This window comes from Pristis pectinata, chromosome 3 (assembly GCF_009764475.1).
Source record: "Pristis pectinata isolate sPriPec2 chromosome 3, sPriPec2.1.pri, whole genome shotgun sequence".
Lineage (NCBI taxonomy): Eukaryota > Metazoa > Chordata > Chondrichthyes > Rhinopristiformes > Pristidae > Pristis > Pristis pectinata.
The window spans coordinates 62,362,491-62,375,841 of record NC_067407.1 but is presented as its reverse complement, the minus strand read 5'-3'; the positions used below and the strand labels follow the sequence as shown (position 1 = coordinate 62,375,841).

The window sequence follows — 13,351 nt, the reverse complement described above, 5'->3', positions numbered from 1 at the left end:
CAGGAACATAGGACATGAAACAGTATAGCACAGGAACAGGACCTTTAGCCCACCATGTCTGTACTGACCATGATGCCTGTTGAAACTGAGTTTATTTGTCTGCCCGTGATCCATATCCCTCTGTTCCCTGCCTGTGTCTGTCCGAATGCCTCTTAAACGTTGCTATCATATTTGCAACACCTGATGTTTTGCCTTTTCTCATGATAGTGGCCCAGGTGTATTTTCATTGTGACATTGTTTAATCCAAACATAAGCATGTAAATTAAGATCATCTGATTTAGCTTGTCCTAATAATGCCCTTATTTGAATCAATTAGCATAAAGCCTTGAACTCTACCACTTGAAACTATATATGTTTGTATTACCAATACTAAAATGTTCCTTAAGGTTGTGTACTGACTCACCCTTTCCTAATTTCCATACATTTTCAACTTTCTGCATAATTGTAAGTGGAACGCACTTTTCTTTCCTACCACTATGATCAGCAATGTCACTTGAACTCTTCCTGAATATCATAAAGCACAAGTGCATCTGCCTTGAATTTGCAGTGACAGCAATGGAAATGCTTGATCAGATCCATAATTTATTTCAAGAAGAATCCTGAAAACATTTGAATTTTCGATGGCGATCTTCCATTCTATTTATGTCAAGCCTTATCCTTCAATATTTTATACAGCTTGGTGCAAACCTATGGAATTCCAATGAGAACAGGTTCTCACTGCGGAGAAGATGGCTACATTCCTCCCAATCTCGTTACCCATCACAGACCTTGCAACCCTGCAAGAATTCTGAATTCCTTCAAATCAGGATGTCACTCAGATGTGGAGGCATCTCTTTAACCACTTTCAGATCTTAATTAAAATTTACCCATTAAACCAAACTTCTAATCATATCTTTACACTGAGTCCTTGGGGCACTTTTCCCTGTTTTAAAAAAGTGGCATTGGCTTTAATGTTGCAACAGATCAATATTCTGCTTGAGTGTTCGTGATTTGTACAAACTAGCAAGGTTGCAGGTTCAATCTTTGTTCTGTCCTCCTAAATGACCACCTGGGAGGGTGTTACAGTATTAAAGAGGCCATTTGTTTGCCTCCGTTCTCACTTGTGAAGAAAAGGAAATATTTTTGGACTCCTGATCTTCATCATCTTTTGGCTATAGTGGAGTTATTATGTGACAGGGATAAAAATGGGTTTGTTTCTGGTAATTTCCATACTAGCACTGTGGGAATGTCTTCACCAGAAAAACTGGAGTGGTTTTAAAATAAATAAATTGACCATCACCTTCTTGAGGGGAACTAGGAATGAACATTGAATATCGGCCTTGCTACTGACAACCAGAACCCAGAAAATGAATAAATCTTTCTTGGCATAAGGCTGTTGGTGCTTTTGGAGTTGTACTGTTGGTGCTTTTGGAGTTGTACCCCAGTAACATGGCTTCACCTGGGAACAGCACAGAGGATTATGTCAGTGCAGTCAAACTCCTGTAGCTGTAGAATGGCTTTGACAATTAACACATACTAACAAGCTGTCGAACCTGTCCCAATTATAAGGAAAATTGAATATTTGTGAATACCTTTTATTGGATATATGTGAAATAATTTTTGGAAGTTGTTTAAAAATAACATTGAAGACACAAGAGAATGCAGATGCTGGGATCTGGAGCAAAAAGCAAACTGCTGGAGGAACTCAGCGGGCCATGCAGTATCTGTGGAAGTGGAGGGGTAGTCGACATTTCGGCCCTGCAAAGTCGACCCTGCATCAGATGCTACTTGACCTGCTGAGTTTTTTCCAGCAGTTTATATCTTGCTAAAAAATAACATTTACTAACTTTTGGAACATGTTAGAAAATAAAACAAATAGTTTTTTTTTGAAAAAAGAGCTGGTAAGCTTTTGAATGTTCTTGCTGCCTGACTGGATTCTGAGGAGTTCATGGGTACAAAATGTGAAAAGCTGTTAATTCTGTTGTCTTAATCTATTGTCCTTTTATGCTCATCTTGATGACACATAAAATACTCATTTAACTTTGGAGACACAAGACTGCAGATGCTGGAATCTGGAGCAACAAACAATCTGCTGGAGGAACTCAGTGGGTTGAGCAGCATCTATGAGGGGAAAGGAATTGCCAACGTTTCAGATCAGGACTGGTGCAGGACTATGACCCCAAGCAGCAACTATTCCTTTCCCCCCCACAGGTGCTGCCTGACTTGCTGCATTCATCCAGCAGATTGTTTGTTGCTCCTCATTTAACTTTTATCATTTACAAAATTTGGAAACAGTGAATTATCAGTTTTCCTCTGTTATAAGCACTGTTTTTAAGTACATCACTCTCTGTGTATTCTGTTGTTACTTACAAAGGAAGAACACTCCTTCCACTTCACTGAGACATATTGCTGCATTTGCTTTCTTTATTTAGCCGTTTACCAGTCGTTCTTTTACTTCTTGCACAATGAACATTTTTAAAAAATTGCAGACAATCATTTCTCGGATATTGGCTCATTTGTGTTGGTGCCCAAGGGTTTCTGTGCTTTGCATTGTGTTAGTGTTATGAGTTTTAGGTGTGGTCTAGATTCTAGTGAAATAGTTTTGCACATAATAAATACTTCTCTGAAGATGTATTTGGGTTGCTTTAATTCTTGGTATTGGTGGAATGTGTATGCTCAGGATGTATTTTATAGTTCTTATAGGTTTTTATAGGCTCAGAGCTAGTTCACCTTGTTGCAATTATTGTCATACTCAACAATTTACAGAGTATCTCGAACTTAGAAAAGTACTTCAATCAATTGGCGATTGTAGTTCAGATTGGTCATGGTATACGATGGGGAAAATGTTACACTTACTTATTTGATTTGTCTCCTCAAGTTGGTAGGTGACCGAGGGAAGGGTCAGCTGTATGAATAAGGCAGGATTATTGAATTTTTTCCATCTAGTGACCTGAAGTATTTGATTTTATTATGCAAAGAAATGGAAGTACCCTTCCTCTTCACTGGACAATAATTGCAATTATTTGAGGGTTTTATAGAAGATGTGGAAAGTTTTTATACTTGCTTGAAGCTGAAGCCAAAAGTCACTTGATTCCCTTTTCTGATGTGGTTCATAAATGTCTGTTTTGTCTGTAGAAGACTATAATATTTATTATTATTATTGCTGGTGATGACATCGCACCGATTATCTACTAGCCACTGGAACTCCCAGTTCATTATTTACGGTAACAAGCTACAGTGATTGAATAGGACCTTAAGAACATAACAAAATAAATTAAAGCAGGAAATGCTTTGCTCTGCCATTCAGTCTGATCACCTCTGATCTTTTGCTTCTGTGTCACTTTCCTGCATGAACCTCTTATCCTTTGATTCCCTTAATATCTGAAAGTTGTTTAGATCTTCATCTTGAATATACTTTTGGATCGAGACTTCCTAAGGTTTAGTACACTCTGCCTGAAGGAATTTTATTTCTGTCTTGAATTGTCATGTCCTTATTTTGAGTCTAAGCCCTCATTCCAGACACCCCATTTGGGAAAATGTAAACTCCACTTCTACTCTGCCATGTCCTTTACAAATTTGTACATTTCTGATTACCACTCATCCTTCTAAACTCAAGAGTGAACAGGCTGTGCCTGCTTAATCCCTAATATGACAAAGGCCCATCTCAGGAATCAATCTGGTTACATTCCCTCTATTGTAAGTATATCCTTCCTTTGATGAGGAGACTGTTCTTATTCACAATATTCCTGAACCAGTCTCACCAGTGTTCTATAAAATCAGAGCAAAATCATGTCAACTCTTGTACTTAAATCCTCTTGCAATAAAGCCAACATTCTGCTTACCTTCCCAATTGTTTGCTGAACCTACATGTTAACGTGCTGAGATTTGTGTACAAGGACAGTCTGTGCATTTGGACACCAGCACCTTTCAATTTCTCTCTATTTAAAAATAAAACTGACTTGCTATTTTTTTTCTACCAAAATAGATCATTTCATATTTTTCCACATTATATTCTATCTAACTTGTCCAAGGTTCTTAGCCTGCCTATAGCCCCCGATGTCTCATTGCATTTTCCCCATTGCCACCTTGCTATGTTTCATCAGAAACCTGGATATAATACACTTGATCCTGCCCCATCAAAGTCAGTGATACAGCTAGTGAATAGCTGGAGCTCTTGTACTGATCCTTGGAGCACTCCACTAGTTATAGCCTCCTTTCCTTAAATGACCTGTTTATTCCGACTTTCTGTCTTCGGTGTGATAACTAGTATATTACCCTCAATACTGTACACCCTAATTTTGTTATGTGTCACTTTATTCTGAAAGTCCAAATACATCATTATCAACTTGCTCATCTGTTATCTTTTCTGCTTGTTATAACCTCAAAAAAAATTCCAATGGATTTGTCAAACATCATTTCTATGTCATAAATTCATGTTTACTCTAACCACTACTGTTATTATTTTCCTAATGCTCCGTTACCACTTCCTTAAGAATAGAATGTAGCATTTTCCTCACTGCTGATGTCAGGCTAATTGGTCTTTAGTTCCTTGATTTCACTCTCCCTCCTTCCTTAAATGGTGGTGTTACATTTGCTCTTCCAATTCTTGAATCTATGGGACTTTGGAGGGTATAGAATCATAGAGAGGCACAGGCCTTTCAGCCACCTAATCCACATTAATCCCATTTTTTATTCTCTCCACATTCTCATCAGATCCCCACAGATTCCACCACTCACCTTTCCATGAGGGGGCAATTTGTGGTGGCAATTAACCTACCAATCTGCACGTCTTTGGGATGTGGGAGGACACTGGAGCACCCCGAGGAAACCCATTCAATCAAATGGGAGGACATGCAAACCACACAGATTGTTCTGGAGGTCAGGAGTGAACCTGGGTCTCTGGCTCTGTGCAGAGCCACCACCTTCGAATTCCTATGATGCATGTGTTCAGGTCCTGGAAATTTCTTGATTTTAAATCCTGTTCATCACGTTATACGTCCTTGGATAGATTGCTCATTGCTTTGCTGCCATATGAGGTTTTAGGAAATTAATTTGTGCACTTCCATATTTGTCCAGCAGTTCAATGGGGTAATTCTGTAGTCATTTAATTTGGGAACTTGGCCTTGGAATGCTATCTGCTCTAATGAGAATTATCCACGGTCATTTTTCTTTTGTCAGAACAATTTGAGGAACTTTAAAAATGATGAGTTTGAGCTCTGATCCCATTCATGTTTCTACTCATTACTTACATGGTTTTAACTCTTCTGAGTGGGTATTTTTTTGGATTGTCCCAGACAAATTCCAGATGTTTAATTCCTTGTTTATGGGAGGGTGGTGAAATGAGGAGAAAAGAAGCATATTAAAGTAAAAGACTAAAAACTAATGATTGAATCATTCTGAAGGGCAGAAGATGGAATGGAAGTGTTGAAGCAATAATTTTAGTATGACTTGCCTGAGTATTGTTAATCCATGTGTTTGTATTGCTGTAGAGTTTGACAGTCATTTTATGGACCCCTCTGGATTTAATGTTTTAAAGCATAGGCCATCCCCAGGTAATGAACAGGTTCTGTTTTTACAGACGTTCAAAAGTCGATTTTGTCCATATGTCAGAAAATACATAAAAATCACTCGATATGGCAACCATTCCTCCACAGTATTGTGATGAATGGCATCAAAAACAAATAAGACTGATAAAGAAAGAACAATTACCAAAAGTGGAGAGAGAAGAAACTAGTTCCGTCATTTATTAGAAAGAAAGTTTGTACGTACATTGGACTTTTGAATTTAATAATACGGGAGCTCGTTTGTCTGTAGGGGTGACCATAGTAGGCGTTTGTAACTCGGAGACCGCCTGCACTGTACTTCCACCACTTTGATCTTTTGTTTTCAACCCAGATGAGGTGACAATAGGTGTCTTCCCAAATATTATTGGGATAAATATGTTCTGCAAATTTGTGTTGTCCCTTTCATAGGACAGAAAAAGATGTGGTAAGGATTTTGTTAATTATTCCACCCCTCCCAAACCATGAGATTATTGGGCAGTTCAGGTACACTTTTTTGTTATGTCTTTCACGTAATTAATGATGAACCAATGCAGTGCTCATCAAATACAGAAAGAAGTTTCGTAGAGAAACTTCAAGCTGTATTTTTTCCAATGCAGCCAACATGCTGTCACTCACAGCCAGTATTGCCAAGCAGAAGAACTGGTACCATTTTAATAAATGTTGAATACTGTGAGTAAATATATGAAATGTGAAATTAATTTGTTCCCATGCACTGTCTGTTAGGAGTTTGAGGAGATTTGGTATGTCACCAAAGATTCTTAAATGTCAATAGGTGTATGGTGGAGAGCATTCTGACTGGTTGCATCACAGCCTGGTCTGGAGCCTCCAATGCACAGGATCGCAAGAGGCTGCAAGGAGTTATAGATTCAGCCAGCTCCTTCATGGGCACAACCCTCTCCACCATTGAGGACATCTTCAAGAGGCAGTGCCTCAAGAAGGTGGCATCCATCACTAAGGACCCTCACCACCTAGAACATGCCCTCTTCTCATTACTACCATCAGGGAGGAGGTACAGGAGCCTGAAGACCCACACTCAATGATTCAGGAACAGCTTCTTCCCCTCCACCATAAGATTTCTGAACAGTCCAAGAACTCATGAACACTATCTCATTATTCCTTTTTTTTGCACTAATCTTATATTTTTGTAATTTATAGATTTTTATGTCTTTGCACAGTACTGCTACCACAAAACAACAAATTTCACGTCATGTGTCAGTGATAATAAATCTGATTTTGATTCTGAGTCCTGGCTGCTGCCTTCATTTTAATTCACTGAACTGTGGTTTGTTAAATAGTCTCAATGTCGTAAGTCATACTTAAAGCATGAAACCCAGTGAAAAGTGGAAATCTCATTTGAAGTGAAGTTGCAGCATATGCTGTCAGGAGGACATGTAGATAAACAGCTTTGTTTTATTCCCTGGTTAGGGACTTGCAATATAAAGTGAAAAGGCTTTTATTTTGTAGCATGGTTGTCGTTGCTAAGCACAACTGGAAAAATTGTGATGTAATACCACTGAAATCATGGAACAGTCACTACTGAACAGCTGAACAGACAAGAGTAGAGAGTTATTTATCTCAAGGAACTTCATTCCAGCTAAGCAGGTGTTTGAGTGATGTTGTCTCAAAAATTTGGTGCCGTGGCTTTCAATCACTAGTAGCTGTAGCCTTGCCTAGCCCATATTGTGACTAATCCTTGAGGCATGCAGAAGACATACAGGCAGTGTGAGTGACTTCAGACATCCAGGAACACAGAACAATACAATGGAGCATCTGTCTTCTGCCAGTGAGGTACGTGAAGACCTTCAACAGCCGACTCGCCTTCCTTAAATATACTCAATGTATGATCTGAAGAGAGATATTGCAAAGCATGGTGAAACCCATAACATTCAAACAGTCATGATAATGTGCTTTTGCTGCACCTTCTGAAATCCTTCCTACAGAAATGTATATCAGTCCACTGTCTTCATGTTGTGAACAAACAGAATTGAGGTAAGAGTGGACAATGATGAACCATTTCTTCTGATGAGAGATGGCTGCATCCATCCATAACTGCCTGCTATTCCAGTCTGTGAGGGCCATTGAGTGTCTCGTACATGGCGGTAAGGCACTTTCAGAATTTTTTTTACTCCATTAAGGCTTGTGCTGGAAAAACCATAGCCTTATCAAAGACAAACAGAATCTGGATTTTGAAGCTATGTACAGAAAATAGTATTTGCTCAATTTCCTTTTGTTGTCTTGTGGATTAGACTGGACTGATCTGGAATTGTGATTACAACACAGAAGATGGCCTTTTGGCCCACTGGGTCCACTTTGGCTCCCAGCAAAGCAATCTCATCGTTTCCATTCCTGCTCTTATTCCCCTGCATCTTTATCACTCCCACAAGCCTATCAACTCCATTCTGATTCTTTTGCAACTTGTCACCTCTGATGAGTATTTTGCAGTAGCCAATTAACCCACCAGCACATCTTTGGCTTGGGAGAGGAAGTCACAGTATCCATGCTGTCATGGTGAGCATATGCAAACTCTACATAGGTAGCTTGCAAGGTCAGGATCCAGTCTGGGTGACTGGGGATGTGAGGTAGCTGCTGCATCAAAGCCCTCCATTTACACTCCAGCATTGGAGCACATTCAGGAAATCACCAGTGGTGTTGCCTGAACTTACTGAGATCAGGGAGATGGTAGGGATAAAGGATTATTGGGGAAGGTTGGGTGGTATGGTGTGGTGTAGAATTTAGTAGCTGACAAGTGTCACTTCATTGCAGAATTACAGACATTTCCAAGAAAGTTTCAACCAAATGTCGTTGAATGAAGAAACTGACATAAAGAGCTGAATAACCTTCTTCTATTATAATAAAATAGAATTTGTATTTGAATTAACTTATAATGTTGTTATGATATATTGGATTCATAAAGTGTTAACTCCCAACATAAGACTATTGTCTGACCTGTTGATGAGCTGGGTTCAAAGCAAAGAAATAACATATCATATCATTTTGTGAAACGGTTTACAGCTATTGTTCAGGAGTACTTTCATTCATTGAGGGACTTGACAAGCCTAGCAGTGTGTGAGTGGTATAAGATTCTGATTCAAGTTAGTAGATGAACCAGTGATTTGTATAAAATCAAGAGGAGTGGTGGTGGGATTGTTGTTGGTGTGGAGGGTGGGTAATTTCTTCATGCATTTTCTACTTTTTTTTAAAACTGTTTACAATTTTTCCCTTTTGCCTCCAATGTGTTGTCTTCTAAGATCCATGTACTTCCCTGCGCCCTCCTCTGGCCCCTTTCTTCCATGATGGCATGATGCATTATTTTGCTTCCTCTAAGATCATGCAGGATCATTTATGAGTCACTGCTGCACAGTGATTCATAAACCTTTTCCGTGTTCATTTGTGACGCGAAGATTCTGTCAGGTTGGTTGCCTAGTTTAGAGGTCAAAGGTCTGAAAGGACATACTACACAACTGCCTTAATGTTATTCTGGTAGATTTATTTTGTTATTTTGAAGTACAGTGTTCTTTTTTATTTTTGCCTGTTGGAAGGTAGTTTTTATATCTATCATAAGAACACCAAAATAACCCGACCTTTGTATTACTTTGACCCACTATTATGTTGTGGCGATAATAGCCTTCTAGGCATAGCTTCTTCAGCTGTAGCTGCAACTGCAAAGCAATCAAGTCCATTTGTGCACAAGCACACTGAGATTTGATTGCATGCTTATACTTAATATACCTTGTATGTTTAAAATGAATGCTTCTTTATATTCAGATCAGAGCATCGCATTGGTGCAGCTCCCTCAAAGCTCCAGTGATTCAAAGTTCGATTCTGACCTCTGATTTTACTTCTCCCTGTGACCATGTGGGTTTCCACAAGGTGCTCTAGTTTCCTGCCAAATCCTAAAAATGTGCTGCTTGTTAGGTTAATTGGCTACTGTAGATTATCCCAATTATCGGCGGCTGTTAAGAAGATCAAGTAGGTGTTAATGGGCATGAGAGGGAATATGTTACAGGGAAATGTGGGGGAATGGGATTGCTGAGGGAGCTAGTATGGAATTGATGAGCTGAATGGCTGCCTGCATTCTTTAAAAGTTTGCTTCTGTTTGTTTGTATTTTTATTTTTTATCTCAACTTGCAGTTCAGTCTCAGGATTTATATGAAATATGTGGCCATTTTGCTTCAAATAAGTGAATTTGGAGAATAAATTACTTCTGATTTGCACTTCCATCATCTATAAATCTTAATCCATCTGTTTGTAGTTTGTGATTATATACTGAATGTAAAACCCCGACAGACTGGGGTTGTGGGATTTATCCTTTAAGGTGTTTTGTTTAATTATGTTGAGAGAAACCTGCATTGAATTGCTTTGATAAGGCTTATGGATCTTGTCAAAAGTCACTTACTATGACAACTTCTTGCAATTTGCTGTAAATTACACATAATTCAGAGATGGAATGGAATTTTCCAAAAAAATAATTTTGAAGCAAGTACCTTGATGTTGGTGCTAGAGGTGATTCTGGCCTGTTTATTGTTGTGGAGTGCACTTGAGGTCCGACTTTTGACATGGGTTAGCTGTGCCATTGACTTTATATGTAAATTGAGCACCTCATGTGGTCTGGATCCATTGAATGGAGATAATTCCTATTCTTTGTCAATGTTCTGTACTGATTTCCACTGGGGCTACGGCAGAGGGAGAACAAGTACTTCTTTTATTTTCTTTTCAGAAACATTTTATTTTGGATTATTCACATTGCAATTGCCCTTAAAATTTCTGGAACTATTGCTTGCCTCCTGCAGCCTTGGTGACTTTGAGGACATTGAAGAACACTGTCTTACTGAGGGGGAACAGTCACATTGTCTCCATTCTGTAATCCCTGAAGCAGGAGGATATGTGCACAGACATGTTCTTATGTCACCTCTCAAAGCAATGTATTTCCTGATGTAGTGAACGTAGTCTCCGTGAATAACAATGGTTTGTTGTATCCTTATCTTATTCACAACACTTATCAGGATGCACCTTCAAATTGACATATTCCTGCTGAACAGACATCTTGTGTCAGTGTAAGTTCTTATCAGTCGCCTCCCGTAGATCTTGGACATCCTGGCTCACTTGCTGTGGTAGTGAGGCAGCTTCTCCTTGCCACCCTCGGCCACTAACATGAGCTTCTTGTTCAGGAAGAGGGTTGGGTTCTTCTGGTAGGTGTGCTATGTCTGGTTATCTGCCATTTCCAGCACACTTCATGCTGGAATCACCTTAACAGTGAATCCTTTGCCACAGCTGGAACAATGTGTATGGATATGGATAGGAGGCTAGAGATATGCAAAATTTGTTAGCATAGTTTCTAATTTCACAAAGTTTAGTCACCTGGTAACCACTGCTTGTGGAAGACTACCAGTGTCTGAGACAGGTCTGGGAGACAAGGAGATAAAATTAGGGAGGGAGAAATTAGAAGGCTCCCTTTCTGTGTTCTTTTTATAACAAGTTCAAAAGGAATCTAATTAGGGCACTCTTGTGGTAAACTGATGACAGCTGACTTGTCTCTCCAAAAAAGAATGCTCTTGTTATTTTGGTAGATTATCTCAGTGCTGTGTTATGTGAGTAGTTGGTTATTAAATATTTCTAGCTTTTCTGGTCGGGCATCCAGAGGGGATCAGAGTCGTTCACAAACTGTGACCTAACACTGAAACTACAAAACGTACTAATTAGTTTAAAATTAACTTGTTGTTCAGGCAGTTGTGATTGTAAACAGTGCTGCTCATCTGTGAACCTGGGACAAAAAAAGGATTCTAAAAACTTCCATTCTTTGTACAGATAGCAAACTAATTAAAATTACTTGTAGTGGCTGAAACTCTGTTAAATTCTGTCATTGAAAACTGGGCCATTGGTCATTGGAATTGCTCTCCCTATGAGTCATCTGTTTATGAATGGTGAGCATAGTAATTGTCCCTTGTTTCTTGACATCAATGTTTATTTTTCCTCCAGATATTTTTCAATGAGATTTTTCTGATTAACTTTTCAAAAATATTTTTATTGAATTTGTTGTATGATAAAATTTGATATATTGGAAATTGCTTTGGGGCTTGGTCAATGAAAAAAAATCAGATTCTTCATTCATATTTCTGTGCTCTATTTCTGAGACCATGAATTTCTCTAATTAAGTGCAGAATCCTTACCCTGGACTTCATATTTGACCTTTAAGTGCAGAATTTTATAAAACCCTTGGGAAGGTCAAATATTCCATCCAAAATACATTTGTTTCTTCTCTGCAAAACCACTGCAGATGTGTATCTAAACAGTACTTGCGTCTCTAATAATTATATGTTGATTTTGTTTTCTATTTGACAATATTCCAATTTGTTGTGAAGTATATATTGCTAAATTGACTCCTCAACTGCGGCAGACTTCTTTCTTTAATATAATTTGTGTTGGATTAGAGTGTCCCATAGCATGATGCGCATTTAACAACACATGAATCCAGGAAGATTTCTTTCTATATGCTTCTGAAATTTTCTGAAATTTGGAACATGATTTGTCTTGGTTCTCTGTTCATGACAATTGATGTGATTGCTAGACAGAGGTTGGTCTGGAACAAAACAAACTGCAATTCCTGGGGTGCATTTAATAAAAAAATTAATCAATGTTTCTTCCATCTCCCAAAAGCAGCTGAGTGAAGGTCATAGATCAGTTACCTTTAGTACAATGCATCTGTACTCATTCTGCAATACAATATCCTCTGATCAATTCTAAATAGCCAAAAACAACAATGTTGAACAATTATCTGTACTGCTCGGAAGTGCAGAGCCGACTGATGAAGTGATGTTCAGGTAGGAAACCAAGAGAGGTCAGATTGGGACTGGGCACACAATTAAAATGATCGCAAATATGAAGTCCAGGGTAAGGATTGTGGTTTAAATGAGGACAGTCCACAAACATCACCCAATCTGTGCTTGTGTATAAAGATTTCACTGAGAGCAGGGAATGCTGAAAGAACCACAGCTGGTTCAGCTGGAAAGAGTGTTTGGGCCCCCAGCCTTAGAAAGGGAAAAGTAAAAGGGCCAGTTTTGCATTTCGTTCATGTGCACTAACAATCCCATAAGAAGGAAATGAGCTGTTGCTGATGAATGAAAAGCAGACCAAGGTTTGGAGAGTGAGTGGTCCCATCAGAATGCTCAAAGAGGAGATGTTTTTGGCATTGGCACTGTGTTGGAGGTTGTGGAAATGATAGTGGTTGAGATGGAGGCTGATGGTGTGGAAATTGAGTACAAGAGCATCCTGATCATGTTTCTGGAAGGGAGGGAAAAGATTGAGAGACAAGTGTGTCTACATATTTTCATGTGCTTCTTGCATTGTGAAGGGGAATCCTTGATGAGGGAGAGAGTAAAATCTGCTTGAAGCACTGGCAAGGAAAGTGGCATTGTCATAACAAAAGTCATGGAGGTGGAAAAACTCAAGGAATAGTTCTTACGGAAAGGAGGGTAGGACAAAGTGATTTCAAGGTGTTGGTATTGGTTTATTATTGTCACTTGTACCAAGGTACAGTGAAAAGCTTGTTTTACAAACCGATCGTACAGGTCAATTCATTACACAGTGCAGTTACATTGAGGTAGTACAAAGTGCATTGATGTAGTACAGGTAAAAACAGTAACAGTACAGAGTAAAGTGTCACAGCTACAGAGAAAGTGCAGTGCAATAAGGTGCAAGGTCACAACAAGGTACTGTATTTGTTGCAGTTAGAATCAAATGGGCGTGGCTGATAGTCTATTATTATTGATGAAGGTAGAGAAGTTGAGGAAGGGCCCATAGAAAGGTAAGGT

General features: G+C 38.9%; 1 protein-coding gene and 1 pseudogene across 7 annotated transcripts in view; one reads left to right on the top strand and one right to left on the bottom strand.

Moving 5' to 3' along the window:
• rasal2 (RAS protein activator like 2) overlaps nucleotides 1-13,351 on the top strand; it is a 352,406-nt gene that overhangs the window by 188,571 nt on the left and 150,484 nt on the right. The window contains exon 1 of one of the 7 annotated variants that reach the window (XM_052011429.1): nucleotides 7,301-7,331. The exons of the other annotated variants lie outside the window; for them this stretch is intronic. The gene's annotated coding sequence lies outside the window, so the exon portion shown is untranslated. Of the gene's footprint in view, nucleotides 1-7,300; nucleotides 7,332-13,351 lie in introns of those variants that run through there. 7 annotated transcript variants of the gene reach the window in all.
• On the bottom strand, nucleotides 10,299-10,762 carry LOC127568106 (40S ribosomal protein S11-like; annotated as a pseudogene).